Below are 19408 nucleotides of genomic sequence, written 5' to 3'. Positions count from 1 at the left end.
ACTGTCTGGCTCGTAGTCTGAGCCATCCTTTTTTCTCACCTCGGCGAAAAACTTCTGAAGCATCTCGTCAAGTTCCTTGGCTTTGTGGCTAAAAATATCTGGACTGTATCCTTTTTCTTCAGCCCATGTAGTCCAAACAGTAACACAGGTCTTAGTGCTTTTCTTTGTGTTTGAATTTTCTGCACTTTCCTTTAACTGTTGTAGTTCTTTCGCGTCACAATCGGGAAATCTATCTGTCATTGTTTTAAAATTAGAAACAATAATTTTTCAGTTACCATGGAAACTGGCTGTAATTTTTACGTGTACGTATTTCAAATTTGGCTTAAATACTACTAGTCTTAGCCAATCACATTTCAGACATATCTCAGCCTGTAGTATAAATGTAAGAATTTGTACTACCGTAATTGTCATTTGACAAATTCAAAATGAAGATCAAATATTCTCATCATTTTTATAACAAACCTTTCATTGTAATATTCATGAATACCTGGAAAAAACAGTTCTTCATCTTTTTCCTTTTCATCTGGCTGACTGCTAGAATCACTCTTTGAATTCTCTGCAATCATGAGATCAAGGGAATTATTTCACACAATGACTTATCACAACAACAAAATGACTTATTTACAGTATGTTCGTGTATGGTTACCATATATATCATTACTAGTCAAATCTCCATTTAATTCATGTATTATATCCTATGAATGCTATCCTAAAATATCCTTTGTTAAATAGATGCTTAAAATAGATTTTACGTAGTGCAATAAACATCATATTTCAAAGTAATGAGCTAAAAAACCGTTATCATTTACACCACAATAATTATTTCAGGCCAATACACTGGTGTAAGTTTCCATCGCTGCCTTTTTAACAGCCAAGCCTTTTGATCTGTCCTCTTCTTCTTTTTTCTTTTGTTTTGTCACTAAATTTGCTGACATGTCCTCCAGATGTGTGGTAATGTCCTCTAACAAGGTATTAAGTTTGTCATATTCCTCCCGAGCTCCAGATCTAAATCATGATTATACAATTACTGTGAGTAAATAAACTTAATATTACTGTGAATTTCCAGATGTTTTGACTTGCAGGTGACCTGTAGAAGTTTAGATAGTCACCAATCTCGGTGTAAGATAAGAAAAAAAACATGAGCAAATGGTACCCAGTCACGTCATTCCATGGTCAGATTGTTCTACTTATAGATGGATAAACATTTATAGATGTACAGATGGATAGATCTTGAGTGTAATATGAGCAAGATCAGAATGATAAAATGTTTACAAGGTCTATCGGTTCATTTAGATTGCACTTGAGGGACTGCTGATGGGAATGATGAACTGATCATGTTGACTTCACTGCTAATATGATGGAGTGCTGCAAAGCTTTTGATAAATTCAACTTTTCAGCTGCATTTAAACTTATATTAACAAATACATATGAAATCTGAAATAAGATGCAGAATTTTTGCAGGTATGTTTTCAAACTGAGGCGTCATGAAAGTTCTCAAACAAATTCAGTACATCAGTGAGCACAGTTAACAAAGTCTGTCCACTAAAAGGTTGGACGTTTTTCTTTACATTTCCATTGAAACAGAAGGTTTTCGTTACTGCAGTGGAACAATCTGACTACATACGCTTTGAAATGATCAGACTTTCCTTGTGGAATGATCTGACTACAAATGATCTGACCATGGAACGAACTGACCATAAACTGACCAAATAATACAAGAAGGGGTTTAACTTCCCTCTTTAAAGCTTTCCGCTCCTCAGACTTATATTTTATAACCAACAGCTCACTCTGCTCACAGCATCCTCACCCATTTAGCTTGACTGGATTGTTTTCTGTAGTAAATAAGTTGGAAAGAAACTGCAATGTCCTCCCAGTCTCCGCTTTTGTGGGGCACTGCACTGTAATTTCTTTGCAAAGTACAATGTCTTGTTCCACTTTTGGCCAGCAAAATGGAGCCATTATATAAATTCTTATGGCTTCTAAAAATTAAAAGAAAAAACAAAAGAGCAACAACAACAGAAAATTGCGACGCACTTCAAAAACAAAGAACGGTCTGAAGCTCATAGCACTGTTTTCCGAATAATTTCCCTCTAAAGTCAATACAACACGATTGTTTTCCGTAGAACAACGAGTAACGTAGCTCTGTCTTGAAGCACACCATTGTTAATACATCACAACAGCATAAAAAATACAAATATTACTCACATTTTTCATTAATGTGAAACCTCTCCTCTTCACATTGAAAACAGCAAAGTTCAAACAGCGAACATCAAAAACGGCGGGAAAAAATGGTCATGTGGTCATCCCTGCCATTTGCCGTGAACGTCATGCTTAACCTCTCGATTGTGATGTATTCCTGGTGTGTCTGGTCTGATCTGGTATGACCTTCATGCCCTTTGCTCTATGCTGTGATTGTTATGATCGTTCTGAAGTGGTCTCGCTAACAGAGGTGAGTAATAACAAACGGTTATGTGTAAATAGATGCATATTAGTTAAAATACCTTTCTTTTAAATTGCATGTTAAAGTCAGTGTCAACGGGTATACTTTCCTCAAAGAGCAAAAAGAGGAATTAATATGAAAATATTATATTTCCGATTTCAAATTCTTTGCCTGTGGATGGCACATGAGACTTGCTATGTCAAAACCAGCCTCATTTCCAGGGTCTCTCTTCCTCCCGACATGGGCTTAAGGACAGACCATCAGGCAGGAGTCAGAAATTTTCAGCCTGCCTGAGTTTTTTGTGGTCACTGTTTATGCAATAATTTATTTTACAGGATGAGATCCTCTGAACAATTTCTTTTCAAAATATGAATAAATTATTTCTTATGGTCACTATGAATGTTTTTTTCTTCAGTGCTGGTTTGCATGATTTTTGTGTGGGGAAATGTTCCCTGGTGTCATTTTTTTGTATTTGGCCCCCCATAACTTTCTAATTGACTATCCTTTATCCCAACAAATTTGGAAAAGTACATTTTTCTTCTCTTTGTGTAGTGATTTCAACCAAAGAAAAGTGGAAACTCGGAACATAGTAGACTAGCATTGATTATCAATTTATTTTGACAACAATATATTCTATAACAGAACAAAGTCGATAAAGCTACATTTTGTTATTTCTTGGATAGTCAATTTGAAGGGTTTTGCGATGTTGCAAAAAATATTGGGCTTGGAAGCCAAATCACTGTCAAACTGGCCAGACTGGACCAGTCATAGTAGAGGTGCTTAGTGCTTTGCCATCAACACTGATGACCAAGTTGGTCTTCGGCTGCTATCCATAAGGACGGGAACAGATATGTGATATGTTACAACAGGTGGACCCCTACACTGTAAGTGTTGCAGCTGTCTATTGTTTTCATGATCTGTCAAAAACATTCTATTTCTAGGTTTCTCCTAAAATAGATGACCATATATAGATTTGGTGAATGTTGGTCAAACTTTTCAGCCTTGATTTTCTTGTTCTCTTGACTGAGATCACTAGATGACAACGAAATTAATGTAAGACCATACTGCTGATATTTTCAGCTCAGATCCCTTTAATATTGATAAGACCAAGACTGTCTGGAACTAAAAGATTTAGCAAAAACTACAATGTATATTTGACACATGCAGTAGTCAGTTATTTTCCAAGCTCTCCTGATAGCACTTATGACCTCTGTTGTGTCACTGAACTACGAAATACTCTTGGAAGCTGGGTATTAGAACTACACAGAAAAATCGAGGCTTAGTGTCAATGTACACTATATTCGTGTTACCACAACACTAACAACTCAGTGTTCAGCACACCAAAATGGTGTCATTGAAACAATGCACAAAACCATGTAGGTGTTTTTTTACACTGTGACTGTGTGACAAAAAACTTGTGTGGACTTGTCACCTTTTGTATGTCAACATGAACTAGTTGTTAAATTACAAAAAATGTCAGGTATGAAAGGGGGACAGATGTATTCTTATATGTTGTCCTCCAAAAAGTGATAGAGGCAGAAATGTAATACAGTAGGAACTTTTGTTTAGTGAATAAAGCACTTAGGTAACATATCTAAGATGCCTCGCTGTGTGCTGGTTCTCAATCCACCACAGATGCGCACAGATGCTTGCATGCACTTTGGGTTTCATCCGGGACCTACCACCATTGCGTGTGGCATGGCGAATATAGTAAAATAGGTGGGAAAAATGTGACCCAACGCAGGCTCAACTCATTTATTTAGGCAGTCACCAAGCAAACGACTAGCTTGCACGAATCTTCGAAGCATCTCTTCTTCTTGTAGAAATCTCTGGGAGAAGTCTTTCATCAAAGGTAATTCTTCAATATTTCTTGTTTTATTTGTATGGTAAAGAGCTGAATGAGTGCTGTATTTTATTTAATTCCCAGTGTTAGAAGGAAGACCAAGGAAGGACAGTGATCATACTTTGTGTCGTTGCCTCAGAAGAATCAATTTGTCATTAATTAGTTAAAGTGTAACATTGCTTGCCTTTTTTTCTTTTTGTAATAAAATATTCGAAATCCATTTCACTTGTGTTAAACATCTTTCAGAACATTTCGTTAACATGGATTCATCAATTCTTTTTGTGCGAGGATGTAACAGATTGTATGAAAAAGGAACAGTTTAAGGCATTTGTCAACGTTTTCTATGGTAACATTAGATTGCATTTTCACAAAGACTCAAAGTCCAAAAAAGACTTAAATTAGTATGGAGCGTCAGCTTAAATCCAAACACCTTTGTACTTTATAGAAATTTGACAAAAACAACAGCCACAAAGCATCAAAACATGTTTGAGGACGTCCTCTGTCTTAACGGGTATCCTGAAAGCACTATAGACATAACTAAACACTCCCAGAACCATCAGAAAGACCCTCAACCTCTCAACACAGAATGGTCGTACCTTAAGATCCCATATATCTCCGAATGTCTCAACTACAGGATCACCAACATTTTCTGAAAAGAGGGTATACCAGTACGGGTCGTGCACAAGTCATACACCCTCAGACGAGCTCTCTCTCAGAACAAAATGGAACAGACATGCACAAGGGCCAACTGCCCTATCTCCAGCACCAAATTGTGCTTATTAGGCAACACTGTTTACCAAATCACATGTAACAACTGCAACCAATACTACATCGGGAGTACTACACCCTTTATCCACGATTGCGTAAGAGAACACCTGAACAATGACAACTCCTCCGTGAAGAAACACATTTCAAAGTGCCAAAACAAAGTCCACAAAGGTATCGAAATCAAGACCATTGTACTAGAAAACGACCCCACAAATCTTTGACTGTTCAAAGCGTTTTACATACAAAACTACAAACCTGCCCTCAACTCCCGAGAGGAATGCAGTGAATTCGTGGACCTTTTACTTTAATAATTATTTTAACATCTCTAGAGACTCCTTGCACTTTGACACTCGCTCATTAGATCACATCATTTGTTTTTATTCATATCTATATCTTATTTATCTCATGCATTTTACCCCCCACGTTCTTTTGCTTTTCACATGTTTTTACTTTATATCTCTATATAAGCCTTACGTGGAATATTTTTTACTTTTTCTTATCCCTGATGATGCCACAGATTGGCGAAACCTTGGATTTTTTGAAAAATTTTAACATCATTTTACAGTGGTGTAAGGCCTCACTTAAACTTTTACCACTTTCATTCAAAATGCTACCGAAGGACAACATCCAACGATTACCTCATGTCAAACTTAAACTGATTTCAAATGTCATGTTTGGTAGCATTTCAATTATCAACAATATTTTGGAATTTTCTGTGAATATGATTGCATTGAGTTTATTTTTCCGCTGTTGTTCTCTTCGAATTCATCATTTTGTGGACCAGTCCATAGCTATGTAAATTGGATATTCCACTTTTAACTAGCTCCAAAGTTGACTACTTTGTATTCATGTAGTTCAGCAGTTTCAAACAGGTGCCACATTTTTAAAACGTGCCTTCAAGGTAGAGCTATTTTCGTGTTTGGTTCAAAACTTGATTTAAGGGGTAGAAAATCTTCTTTTAACTGTTGAAGAAATGACATTGAATTATAATTGCAACATGGCTAAACAAACTGCTATGATATATCTATAGTTGACAAAAAGAATTGGGACTCTCGAGCGAATATTAATTTTTTAGAGCGCCAGCAATATGTGCTATTTTTCCAGTTTCAGCAGGCATGCATCTTGTGTTGAGCGGACCAAATTTTAATCAAACCTTGAAATATTCAATTAGAACTTTCGATCAAATAAAACTCATTTTGGTGATTGACTAGGTAAGGGCTTTGAAATCCCAGCTTATGAGAAAAATCAAATTTTTGAAGTAAAATCAGTGGTCGGTTTTCACAGACAGTCTCTTAAAACACCATTTTAATTTTTATGACCCAGGCTCTTTTGATTCGATGTTATTAGGGCAGTGTTAATTTAACATAGTGTTTGAATGTAAAAGCAATGAAACTAATCTTTAAATTCAGCATTTTTACCTCATGGTATGTACTTCATACCATGAGGTATAGTGATGGTTGGATTGGTCACTCCATTCCCGTTAGACAATTAATTTATGCATTAAATCCGCATTACACATGAATTAAACACATTCCCCCCTGTCCCCCATATTAGGTTTGATTTTGTCCACAAAGTTGTGCCATTGTTTTAGGTTCATATATGTGGGGGGAGGGGGTGGGCCAAACGTGGCAGTACATGTTTACAAAATGGTGTCTGTTGTGTTGAGCCCAATGCAAAAATTGTCAAGGCAAGTTTTCCTTCCTTTCGCTCCATCTTTGATCAAAAATGAAAATACACTTTTGAAGACCTCACAAACAAACAGGAAATGTGCTCAAGAAAGCTCGAGTGGAAAGAAATGGGTTTTAAAGTCTTAAAAGTTACAATGTCTCCAAGATACATGTACATTTGGACGACAAGGAATAGAATGCACAAAACGAACTATTCGGAATGAATGCTTTATGGTCTGGGGAAAAAGGTAAGCTGCCCTCCTCCTACTGTATTGCATTTTGAATTTTCTAAAAATACTCGGAGGACGTATGATTTAAAATTAAATGCGCTTTAATATTTTGCAATTCGCTGGGAAGCTGTTTGGAAAACGTCACATGACAAAGCACATCAATGAAGCTTTCGTCAAGTTCCCCTCTCGCTGGGACTTAAATGCCATAACTGTGATAAGCTTTAGAGATTGAACACAGCTGCCAAACAAATGCTAAATACAATAAATTATACGTCAAATAACAAATACCATAACAAATACAAAATATCAAACAACAAACAAATGCCAAACAGATGATCTGTTACCTGAATGCCACCTGAAATACACCAGGAACAAATGATTATTGAAGGTAATCCCACGATACCCGAGCAGTTTGAAAATCAAAATAAAATACCAGCTCAGTTGTCAAGTAATTGTCAGTACAGAAATGCAGATAAAAATGTGAATGTATGGAATTCTAGAGCTACAGTACCATTGTCCCCCATCCTCAGTTTAGAATGACATGTGAAAGAGAACTCTCCAGAATTTCTTAAAAAATGGTTACCAGACTCTAATGGCAATATATATATATAACCGATTTTCCAAAAATATGCCCGCTATTTTGATGCAAAGTCTTTAACACGGTTTTCATAAATTCAGATGTATATTGGCACAGAATGTCCTAAACTGCTCAGGGATATCCCTAGTTTGACTCTAAATACTTTAGAAAGATCGACAGAAATTAGACACGCTCGTTTTTCGACCTTTCTGGGTCATGCAGTCTTGTGCCCTTGAAATGTATGTCTGGATTTATGAAAACGGTGTTAAAGACTGCATCAGGTGTTTTTTGATTTATTTGTTTTTTTCATCTGTTTGTTTGTGTTTTTTTCTGCTTTCGCTATGACAGCAGCTTGTACATCTTACCTAGCATGAAATGTAGAAACTCCTTGCCGCATGTTTTATTTATTTAGGTTTTTTTCATTATTTATTGACCCCCCTCCCACCCCCTTTTCAATTTGCGTTAAGTTTAGCCCAGGCTACACTCGTCTGAATTCAGTTTGCGGGGTGACTCTCACAAGGAGCAACCGATTAGCGTTCTGTATTCATTGTCTAAAGGAAGTCTGCCCGAGGACATCATTAAGTCCAATGAAGGCCAAAGTCTATCGATTTGCTAGTAAGCGTCGTCCATTATTGTATGTGAGGCGGGCCTGAGGAGATGTGTAGACTGTACGGGTCACATTTAGTCCCGTAACTGAGTAGGCCGTTAACCCTGTGGCGATAATGTTGTGCTTGCTTTAGACAGCAAAACTCTTTAGCCACATCGATTTAGGGCTTAGACGTGCAATGGACTAGACATCTCTAGCTGCTGTTGGCGTCATTTGCTCTGAACTTTGATGTAGCTAAAGACTTAGAAAAAAATCTGTTGAAATCTGGATGTGCCATTCCGCCCTCAACAAAATTGAAGTACATTTGGGACATTGCTATTTGCGAACAAAACATGGCCACGAGGAGACAGAAGAACATGAGTTCAAGTGCTGATTGTGAGTAGAATTTCCTTGTTTTATCAATTTTAGGCGTTCTCAGCTTAGCTAAGTATCAGAACTGTCTGTGATTTGCTAGCATGGAAGAAATTTATTTGCGTGGCTTCCGGGCGATAATTGATGTAACGACAACATGTTGAGTGTTCGCTTACTGCTACCTATGGCCTAGTTTGTTTGAATTTCAATCGATTCTCGATGTAGGAAGCTCTTGTTCAGTCCATTTAGGATGATGCAGGCCTTTAGAAAGCAATAGATTGGCTCTCCACCGCAGTTTTGATATCTGTACGTTCGTGTTGATTTAGTCTCCAATTTCATGTTAAAAGCACTCTTAATTAAATTGTACGATTCATGATTCAACGAAAAGACAGTGAATTTAGTCTTCCTGGCCTCAAAAGGCATACAGGAGAGTTATTTGCTGCTATTTGAGCTATGATAAGCCTCGTGGAAAGCTAGCTCTAGGACAGAATTGTAGCAAGATTATCAGTGACAAGTCAAATTCTATGGCTATGTTTTTGCGAATCCGGTCAGATAGATAGATAGATAGATAGATGTGTAAACAATGTTGGTTTGCCAACGATGATGCCTTGGAGAAAAGGATCCAGTGGGTACAGAACGCTTCTTTTTTAATAATCATAGGTTGAATAAACAGAAGAAGATGCGAACTTTTCCTGTAGGAGGTCTTTAATTTAAGTGGACGTTTCGCCCATTCGGGCTTCTTCAACACTAGAATATCAATACTCGAAATAAAATTTACAAAAAGTGAAAAAGCCTTAAATAAGTTACAAAACAATAACTTACAAAGACAACAAAGAAATATAAAAATTTTTCACAAAAGATTACATAAGAATTACGTAATAATAAAAATTGCAAAACGCCTACTAAAAAGCAAATAAAATCAAGTAAAATACAGCAGCAAGATGGAGTTAATTGTAGCGAATCCTATTCCTGGAATTAAACTCGCACCTTTTGTTGAGTCCATGAGGTGGGAGGGTGCATAATTGAGCACACCAAAAGGCCTCTCTTGTGAGCAAACGGTCATCAAGACTATTGTTATTAACACTAAGATTACACAACTGTTCAATAATTAAAAATTAAAAATCTGCCAGAGCATGAGGCTCTTTGTTAAAATGAATAGCAACTTCACAAGTACGTTTTTTGGTGATCATAGAAGACTTGTGGTTGCGGAAACAAATTTTAAATTTGTTACTTGTGGAACCAACATATTGCACATTGGATTTCTTGCACGTAACCAAGTAGATGACGTTTTTAGATTTACAATTAAGAATCTGCGTAATAGGATACGTCCTGCTAGTACTAGTGCTAGTGAAGCAATTAGATTCCCTTAAATAATTGCGACATAGATCACATTTGGCTGTGCATTTAAAGCAACCCTGCTGATTATCGGGCATGCGATGTTGCTCACGAGGCTTACTGCTCAAGATTTCTTTGATGTTTTTAGTTCTACGAAAAGCAGGAATGATAGACCCTACCGGAAAAATCTTTTTAAGAGATGGTGAATTATAAATAAGGTGCTTGTATTTTCTAATAATTCTACCAATACTGGGTAAGCGAGGGTTGAAATCAAGCACAAGTGGAAAAATTTGTTCGGACTCCTTAGGCTGGGGTTGAAGCAATGTCTGTCTAGGAATAGACCGGGCTTTCTAAAACTGTTGTGAAACCAAATTACAGTTATAACCCCGGTTATATAGATAACCCTTGTACTCAGAAGAGCGTTTACTAAATGCGTCATCAGTAGAACAATTCCTTCAGATCCTGGTAGCTACTCCATAGGGAATGGCCCTGGTAACATGGGCAGGGTGTGCACTATTCCGTAGCAAGTAAATATGGTTATCCGTAGGTTTGGAGTAGATATCAGTCTGGATGACACCATCCACCAGATTGAGAGTAAGATCTAGTACAAAAACATTGCATGTGGCCCAGTATATGTAAGCACTTGTGACCAATTATGGTTCAAGTGCTCTGTAGTGAAATATGATCCAAACAAATATAGGGTATGTTCACTAGACATTGTTGAGTCCTGTCTTACAATGACACTGAATGGATCTGCATGACTTGCAATAAAAAAAGTCTAAAAAAAGTCTAAAAAGGCAATTGTCTAACTTGCAACAAAAATGGTCTAAAACAAGGCAGGTTACCCAGCTGTGCTAAAGCCAATCAGATGGGTTTTCCTTATAACCCTAATGAATTGAATTTCACATCACTAGAAGAGCAACTAATATCACCTCATATACCTTTTATGCAAATCCGTGAACTACCTAGGGGTGGACAATTGTCTATTCATGGCGACATTGTCAATGTGCCAAGTGATGTAAATTCAACTGTTCATTGTCTCCCAAGAAGCGAATCACAGACCATTCCAATAAAACTTAAAAGGCGACTTGGTTACAAGCATCACTATTAGTTTCAGAATGTCAGACCTAAGAAAGTATTAGATGCAGCCAAATATCTTGTAGACACTAGTGAATTATTTAAAACTGAAGGCATAAAAGAGCAAAATGCATGGGTAAATGGCATAACTTCACAACCCATGAAGATTGGGGTGAGTTTGTTCAAAACCCTAACACATCCACTGCTGATGTGCAAACTAATCAAATTATCACAAATTGTCAAAACAATATTTGCACTGCTGATGGTCATAATCCAGACAGAGAAAAAGACACTAAAGGATTAGATTATGTTTCCTGTCAAAATGTTATATATATTAGATGAAGACCCTATTTCCATAAACATGCTCAACTAATGGCTGCTTATTAACATGATGCACTTTTCAACTAAACACCTTACAAATGGAACACTTCTTAGTTCCAAAGAGGCAAAGTACAGCACTTCATAGAATTATTACCACATACCATGAGGTAGCTCGAAGGAGCCTTTGATTTTTTTCACCAAACTTCTTGGATGTGAGATTTAAAAAATATTGAAGTGTCAATTTAGTACTAATTATTGGGATCATGCTCTTCTCGATGAGGATAATGTATATTTAATGCACACCAGTTTGTCTCAAATAACAACATTTAACTTAGACAGTTCTCCAACACCTGACCAAAGAAGACAGGTCTGTAGGAAAATGATGTTAGAGTATCCATTTCAAGCTGATGTAGATGGAGGTTCTGTAAATTGTTGTGGGCTGTATTTTATCCTCCATAGGTGCAGCTGAAAGAAAAAGAAAAGAAAAGAAAAGAAAGTTGCCTGTGAGGCCTTGTGGCCAGGAGAGCAGATGTTTTCCCTGTGGGGCAAAGAGAGAAAAGTGAAGGTACATGATTTGCTTGTGGGGTAAAGAGAGAAAGTGAAAGGAGGTTATTTCCTTGTGGGACAAAGAGAGAAAGTGAGAGCAGACATTTTTGCTGATGGGGCAATGAGAGAAAGTGAAAGCAGATTAATTGCCTGTGGGGCAAAGAAAGAAAGTTGCTGTGAGGCTGTTGAAAATTGCTTGTGAAGAAAAATAAAGAAAAAGTGAGTAAATAGAGTTGTTTTTTTAGGCTTTGTTTTCACCCCATTTTAGGACACTCAGGGTATTAATGAAGTCCTGGAAAGGATAAAGAAACTAGAAGAGTCTCAGAAGACTTCTGTAGATTCAACTTTGAGGGAGTTAAGGCTCTTGATCAAGGCTCCTGTGTTCAGTAAAGACCAAGCCTTGGATTATCTGCTTAACATCAGGATGGTGGCTAAAGGTCACACCACCCCAAAGCAGGTTTTTACGAGGCGGTTCTTAGAGCCATGAGAGAGAAATCCAGAGTACCGGATGATCAATTTAAAAGGTACCTAGAAGTACGTTTGGGTGATAAAGACCACAAGAAAGTTCTGGAGATGATGTCGAAAGTGGATAAGTCAATGAAATCTTCTGTTTCCAGCCCTGCTCATTTCTCTTGGAAAGGTCGTGGTGGTTACACGCCTCATCAGGTGCAGTGTTTTCATTGCCATCAGTTTGGGGATTACCCAGATGACGATCGAATAGTATCCCATGATGCAATTTTCTACGTATGTGACGCAACATCGAAGTTATCATGGATTTCAGCGTGGAATAACTTGGTTTTCTCTGCGGTCTATTTCTTAGTTTTATTGCAGTAAAAGGTTAGAAAAGTGCATCATTTAATGATTTGTAAATGTTTAAGAGCGTGGCCTCATTATAGTATTCTTTTCGTTGATCGTGTTACGTGAATATTCGCATCACAAAGTGTTCGTTGACCCATAACAAGGTCATGAATATTCGCTTTCCTTTGCACAGTATGTTGACGTCTTTGATTTTTGGGCATCACGCCACAAAATATAGACATAATGATGATTTTTGGTTAAGAAGTACCGAGGAGTACCCACATTTTTATGACCTTTCAAGCGATCGAAGTGGACTGAAATTTCGTAACATACCAGTGCAATTACCAGTGTTGCGTGTGTGAATGTCTGCTTAAAGTCTCAGTTCGTTTGGTGCTTTTTTCCCGAGCTTGGTCATCTTTTAGAGTCAAAATGATTATTTTCGAAGGTGTTTTGGTTACTATTCTTTCCAAAACTGCAAAATGCTCAGCAGTGATAACTAGCCTTAATAATGGAGTGTTTAACTTCGTAAATTTCAATAGTTCAATGGAGCCGTAATGAAGAGATGTCATGCAGCAAACGGCACAACTCTGAACAAGCCTGCTAAGAAGCAGACAAGAAATGTCAAAAGAAAAATCAGAAAACCCCTGAACTTCTCTTCGGAGAATGTACCTGTCGTAACTTATTCGTATCAGCACAGGACTTCTTACCCCAGCAAATAATTCGTCCGTAGGCGAATTCACAACAACCACAGGAACGAGAGGTCTTCTTTGTTCGTCTATGCTTCCCACATAGCTTATATGTATTTCTCAACAGACCAACGAAACACAAGTAAAACCCTTCACTGTAATGGCAAAATTCTCCTTTGAAACGCATTGAATATAAACTAACTCGGTACTCTTAAAAGCAGAAGCCACGGAATCCAGACAAGTGTGAAAGCGCGCCATGGCTTCATCCTGAGAGCGTGGAATGAATGATGACGTCACGTACGCAGTGATAATATAAGCCTAAACCAGATGCATCATGGGATACTATTTGATCGTCGTCTGGGGATTACCTGTCCTATGCGATTGCTTGTCCTATGCATCACCAAGGTCCTGGAGAGTTCTTGGAACCCCTCCTAAGAAGGGGAAATTCCTTTCATGAAATCTAGAGCAATTGAAACAATAGAGTCAAGTCGTTAGAACACTTGCCCACACTTTTGATTACTTCATTTGCTATTGTGTTTTCTCTCTTTAGCTGAAATGAAGGTACAATTATATGGCTTGTGTTTACAATATTCAACCAAGTTTCTATTCATTTATTTTAACATTTCTTTGGATATTTCCTAAATTAGTGTGAGGGTTCAATCCCATTTCCAAGTGGTCAGAATGGAAACTTGATTTTCTCTCATCCGTCAGCCATGAATTAAACTAGTACCCATCTCTTTTTAAGGGGACAGCTAAGCCATGCTTTTGTTAACTCCCCTTGTGTGCTCAGATTACACTTACGAAGTCACGCAATGCGGGTCAAGTCACGCCAACGATATGATTCGTGAGAATTGTATTAGAAATTGTCAGAAATGTACCGACTAGTCAAAATGTTGTAGCCAGGTTTTTTAAATTCATTAATATACTTTCTTTGCTGGAAAGAGATTTTAAAAAATTGTGTGAAAGGAACATTCTTTTTCACTGAAAAAAATACTGAGTAATTTAAAGAGACAGATGTAAGGAGTACATGTATAGTTAGGTGTGTACTTGACAATACTTTCTTAAAATAACAGGATGGAATGAAATATCCATACGAATGAATTAGAACCGAATGCGTCCTTAAAAGGATAGGTTTATGATATCAACAACATCTTGTGTTTAAAGACGATGGGTTCTAGAGCTTATATAGGTTATGGGGCCGTGTAAAAAATGTTAATAAGATAACAGAAAAGTGAAACGATGCCAAAGAGAGAGAAATAAAATCAACAAAAGACGAAATCAGGGTCAATTTGGGCAGCCATTTCACTAAAGTTCCAGTTTTTGAGGAGGGGATGATGACTGTTTGTTGCTAGTTTCAGTCTTGCAACAGAGTTTGTCCTATATATTAGCATAATAATCTGTGTGCAATGAAATGCGGAGAAATAGATTTCTTAGTTTGGCCACTTTTGGGCACACTGTTATAATATCGAAAGCCACGATAACGAATGATTCCAAAGTAGCACTGAAGTAGATAAATAGTGAGGGGTAGGAAAAATGGGTGACTTGCAGGTGTTAAAGTGTTTGAAAAATTAACTTACCAATCCAGAGTTAATGAGCAGGCTGTGTTTGGCGTGAAATCGACAGGCAGTGAGTGAAGGCTTGCGTGTCGCAGAGCGGGCGTCGCAGAGCGGTTTGTGACTGACATGCATGGAAGAAACTGAGGGAAAGGAGGGGAGGGGGGCAGAGTGAAATTTTGCAGGGGTTGTATCTTTTGAAGGAGACGTCTGGAGAGTCGGGAAACTGTGGGTAATGTTCTGGGCCCTTCACATTAGTGTTTGACGTGTACACGAGAAGGTCATTTTGAGTGTGGAGTGTTGAAAGTGAGAGTAAAAGAGATTGATTTTGTGGGGTTGGGGGTGGGGGTCAGGCGACAGGAAGGAGCGGAGACTAGGTTCCATGTTGTTGAGTGCGTCATTTTGGAAGGCAGGGGTAAATTTGAAATTGTAAACAAACTGGGCAACTGGTAAGTGATGTTGTGGTTTTGGTTCTAAGGTCAAAAAGGCGGCCAGATAGCCAGTATTAGCGAGTGTGTTGTTTTGAGTGAGTTCAATCTAAGAAGACACTGGGACTCAATTATTGTAAATAGAGCAATGAAGCTTATCTCACTTGCAACTGTTCAGAAATATAGAAATGACAACTGGAAGATTTACCATGGCTAAAACCTGCTGAAAGAATGAAATGCACTTTTTATTAAATTCACTTGTGATATGTCATAAAATTATATCTTGTCTGTTTCTTGTCAGCGATGTGGTTAATTATAAGGGATTGTTTTTGGGATATTCCGCACTAGGTTTTGATCATGTAAGCATGTCATCATGATATTATACATACATAAACACATAAACTTGATTTAAGTGTCAACAAGTATTTAGCTCCAAGCTAAGTGCTAACTGGGGCCACTTGACGAAAAGCTAAAAATGGAGCGCTCAAAAAATTGGAGAAATTTGTAATGCTGTAAATAGAAATTGTTAAATTAATGAGGTAAGAAATTTTGAATTGGATTGAGTAAGAATGTGTTCTTCCCCCTTTGATGGAGTGATCATTTCTATGATTTCTAATTTCATGACATGATCAGAATATGTGATGAAGTAAGAATGTCTTCTTTTGTGAGTGCTTTAACTTGTCAACAATGCAGAACCAGGTATGATTTGGTGTGCAACCTCTTTTTACGGAACCTTGCCAGATGATATTATGGAATGAAAATTAGAGAAATGATATTATGAAATTATGAAAGGGATATTACAGAAATAAAAGCTGACCGCAACCAAACCCAAAATTTTTCGGTTTCCAATTCACTTGTTTTGATTGTTAGACTTGATCCAATGCTTTGCCTTTTACATATTTCAGTGTATCTCATATCTCAGTTTTTTCTTCTTTTTTTTCTTTTTGTTTTTTTAAATAATCGTGGCATATTTGAGAATCAGTTTCTATGTCTTGGATTTTCAACAGGCCATCTTCTTTTATCCTATCATAGGTATCATCGTTATTATTATGGTTGTTATGAAGATATCCATGTGAAAAACTCTCTATTCAACAAGAGTTACAGCAGTCTTTCTTTCATTGGCAGGTTCTTTGCCAAATGATATTATGGAATGAAAATTAGAGAAATGATATTATAAAATTATAAAGGGGATATTACAGAAATAAAAGCTGACTGCAACCGAAGCCAAACTTTTTCAGTTTCCAATTTACCTGGTTTGATTGTTAGACTTGATCCAATGCTTTGCTTTTTACATATTTCAGTGTATCTCATATCTCAGTTTTTTCTTCTTTTTTTTCTGTTTGTTTTTTTAAATAATGTTGGCGTATTTGAGAATCAGTTTCCATGTCTTGGATTTTCAACAATTCATCTTCTTTTATCCTGTAAATATTTATGTGGGCCACTGGTTTTTCAGTTGTGACTGTTGTGTGCTACCCCCAATGTACAAAGTTGATTATTATTGAGATTATTATTATTACTATTATTTTTATTGTTATTATTATAGCAGTGAAACTAGCTGATTTCAATATTGTCACGATGTACCAAAGCACTGTCAGTGTCTGTTCTTCTCTGTTGCATGATCAAATCACTGGACTGAGATTCCAGAACGAGAGTGATACCTGATCTTATAGCTTGGTATTCTGAACTACACTTTTCAGTGCTATGCTCTTGAAGATTTGATAGTGACACCTTCATCTCAATTTACCACTTTTCCAGCAACTATCAGGATAATCTCATACCATAATGATATTTGACATAAAAATAATTTCTCAATGACAGAACTGTGGAACGAACTACCCAGTGATACACGGTCATGCGATGATCCGAGTCTTTTTAAACGTAAACTTGAGGGGTATCTTTTTGCAAATGATTGAGCTCCAAAGAATTTCTAATTAATTTCTCTGTTTCTTTGTCTTTTGTGGATTTCTTGGGAAGGGGGGGTGATCTTAGGGTTAGACGAGGCCCGACGTTTAACCGAGGTTGACCTTACTCGGTAGATACAAGACGTTCCTCGTTTTCAGACCGTGGCAAGAATCTACATTTTGTCAAGAGCAAGCAAAGGTGGCTTGAATACGGCACTGTCTAATTGCCCTCCCATTTTTTTTTAAATATGACAAACACTTTTCTCTTCTAGAACTTTTTTAATCTCAATAACGACACCCACCGAAGATAGTTACAAACAAACAAGTTCAAAAAACTGAAATAAATAACATATATGGAATGGAAAATTCTTGCGGGGCCAAAGCGACCGTCAACTTTTCTGCGGCCATGCTGGAAAGCCTTTTAATGGAAATAGCTACCATTTTCCAAGCTCAGCAGGGCCTGCTGTCGTGTACTGCTTTGTGGATGGTGCACAGGCTGGTACAGAGTCTGTAGCAGCTGGTTTTTCCCTTGGCTGGCCAGACCTTCACTGGCATCAGGGAGGAAACTGACTCCACCCACTGGCTTCCATCCATTTCCAGGAAGTAGAGACCCGCACCAAACCGACTTGTACCACAGCAGGGAGGCCTGACCACCGGGGAGGACGGAATGGAGGTGTCCCAACAAGACTCTTGGTTGCTGCATGCTGATCTCTTCCTCCAGCAGACCCACAAAGTCTCCAGCTGGGTGCTGGCTCGCAGTCTCCTCATCCTGGGTGGGGACCTGCCCTTCCCCCTCCTGCTGCTCGGCCCTGCTCCGGGCCAGCTCCAATGCGAGGGCCTTCTTCTGATTGGCTGTCCTGCGATCGTAGGTGGACTGGGTCTGCTTACGAGAGTGTCTCAGTGCAGCCTTGAGACTCTCTTTCATCCGGTCATTGCAGTTGCTGTTTGGAAGAAACTACAGGGTCAAGTCAATGTTTTGTTTTGGTCTTTTAAATTGTAACATATGCAGAGCAGTTTTGTTTTTTGGGGAGGTGGTTCTCTCCTCTACTACTTTTGTCCGGTTTTCCCACCATCATCTTCCATACCTCGTTAAAGCCACCCCTTTTAGTTTGGACGTGTGTTGCGACATCCACCGTTAAGTCACATAATTGTGATTTCATTTTCATCATTAAGTAACATCTAGACCTCAAGAAGGCTGCTCTGGCCAGCCAAAATATCGCTTTTAATAAACTACGGGGTGTCAGCCTTTGCAGTATTGTCAGTCTTGGATGTTCGATCATTATTTATGTTTTTTCAAACATCACTCACCAGTGAGAACACACCCACCTTTGGCCGTAAGCCCACGTCAGGAAGGCCGAATGCAGTTTGTTGATGCTCATCAAACATCCAGTCAACCTCATCAGGAGGCCTTTGATGTGGCAAGAGAAGGCACTGCTGGAGAGTGGCTGGCCATTGGCATTCTGAAAGTGGGGAAAGCATGCAATCATGACCTGACCGGAACCAAGCTACAGCATTATGCCGTATTTACCCGTGTATAATGCGCACTTTTTTTTCACGGTACGTATTATACAGGGATCCCATCGTTTACCAAAATTCTTGTTAGCATACCATAAACAAAAGCTTCACACCAATTGGTTTTCAATAACTTTTCTAGAGCAAACTACCAATAAAGAGTGTGGGATTTCAATCCTGAATGAATTAAAGTTGGGTATTTAAACCAGCTGATAAACAAAACATGTCACCTGTGTCTCATGTGATCAGAATGTCAACATGGCAACGAAACAAAGAGAATAGAAATGTTTGCAACTATTGACAGGTTTTATGACAAGCTTTTGAGTTTACCATTGGTTTAAAACTTCGAACCATTACAGTTATACTTAGTCTCATTTCTGGTTAGTAGAATCAAAAATGTGAAAGTTATGGGGTAACTGCCCAGTGCATTTGTAGTTTGGCAGTTTTTGACCACATGTTTAGGTCGTTTGTGAATAAGTTTAATTAATAGATCAAGAACTGTTGTACCTTAGCGAATGATTGTAGATGTTATTGTAAATTCATTTCTTATTTTCCAGTCGTAGTTAACTCAATAAATATAAGTTTGCAAAAATAAACCTTTGGTTTTGTCTGTGATTTTTTCTTTTTTTCTTTTTAAATCATGGTCAAAAATTAGGGTGCATATTATACACAGGGCACGCATCATACAAGGGTAAATACGGTAAGTTGCTACAGCACCACAAGTCACTTTAAGTCGCAAAAAACAATAAGTGTAATAATAAAGTGTAT

The 19408-nt window shown here is 37.8% G+C and overlaps 1 long non-coding RNA gene across 2 annotated transcripts; it reads left to right on the top strand.

The window, feature by feature from the left end:
- The first annotated feature begins 391 nt into the window (after nt 1–391).
- LOC145499602 (uncharacterized) lies at nt 392–12622 on the top strand. Of its 2 annotated transcripts, XR_014050965.1 has the most exons (4): nt 392–3324; nt 4264–4292; nt 11676–11781; nt 12031–12622. It is a non-coding gene; the product is annotated as an uncharacterized LOC145499602 (long non-coding RNA). The 2 variants fall into 2 exon arrangements; XR_014050964.1 differs by lacking the exon at nt 12031–12622 and having other exon boundaries at nt 11676–12024.
- Nucleotides 12623–19408: the final 6786 nt, after the last annotated feature.

The sequence above is a fragment of the Orbicella franksi genome, chromosome 10 (genome assembly GCF_964199315.1).
Source record: "Orbicella franksi chromosome 10, jaOrbFran1.1, whole genome shotgun sequence".
In the NCBI taxonomy this organism is placed as follows: Eukaryota; Metazoa; Cnidaria; class Anthozoa; order Scleractinia; family Merulinidae; genus Orbicella; species Orbicella franksi.
This window is presented reverse-complemented; position numbering and strand designations above follow the sequence as displayed.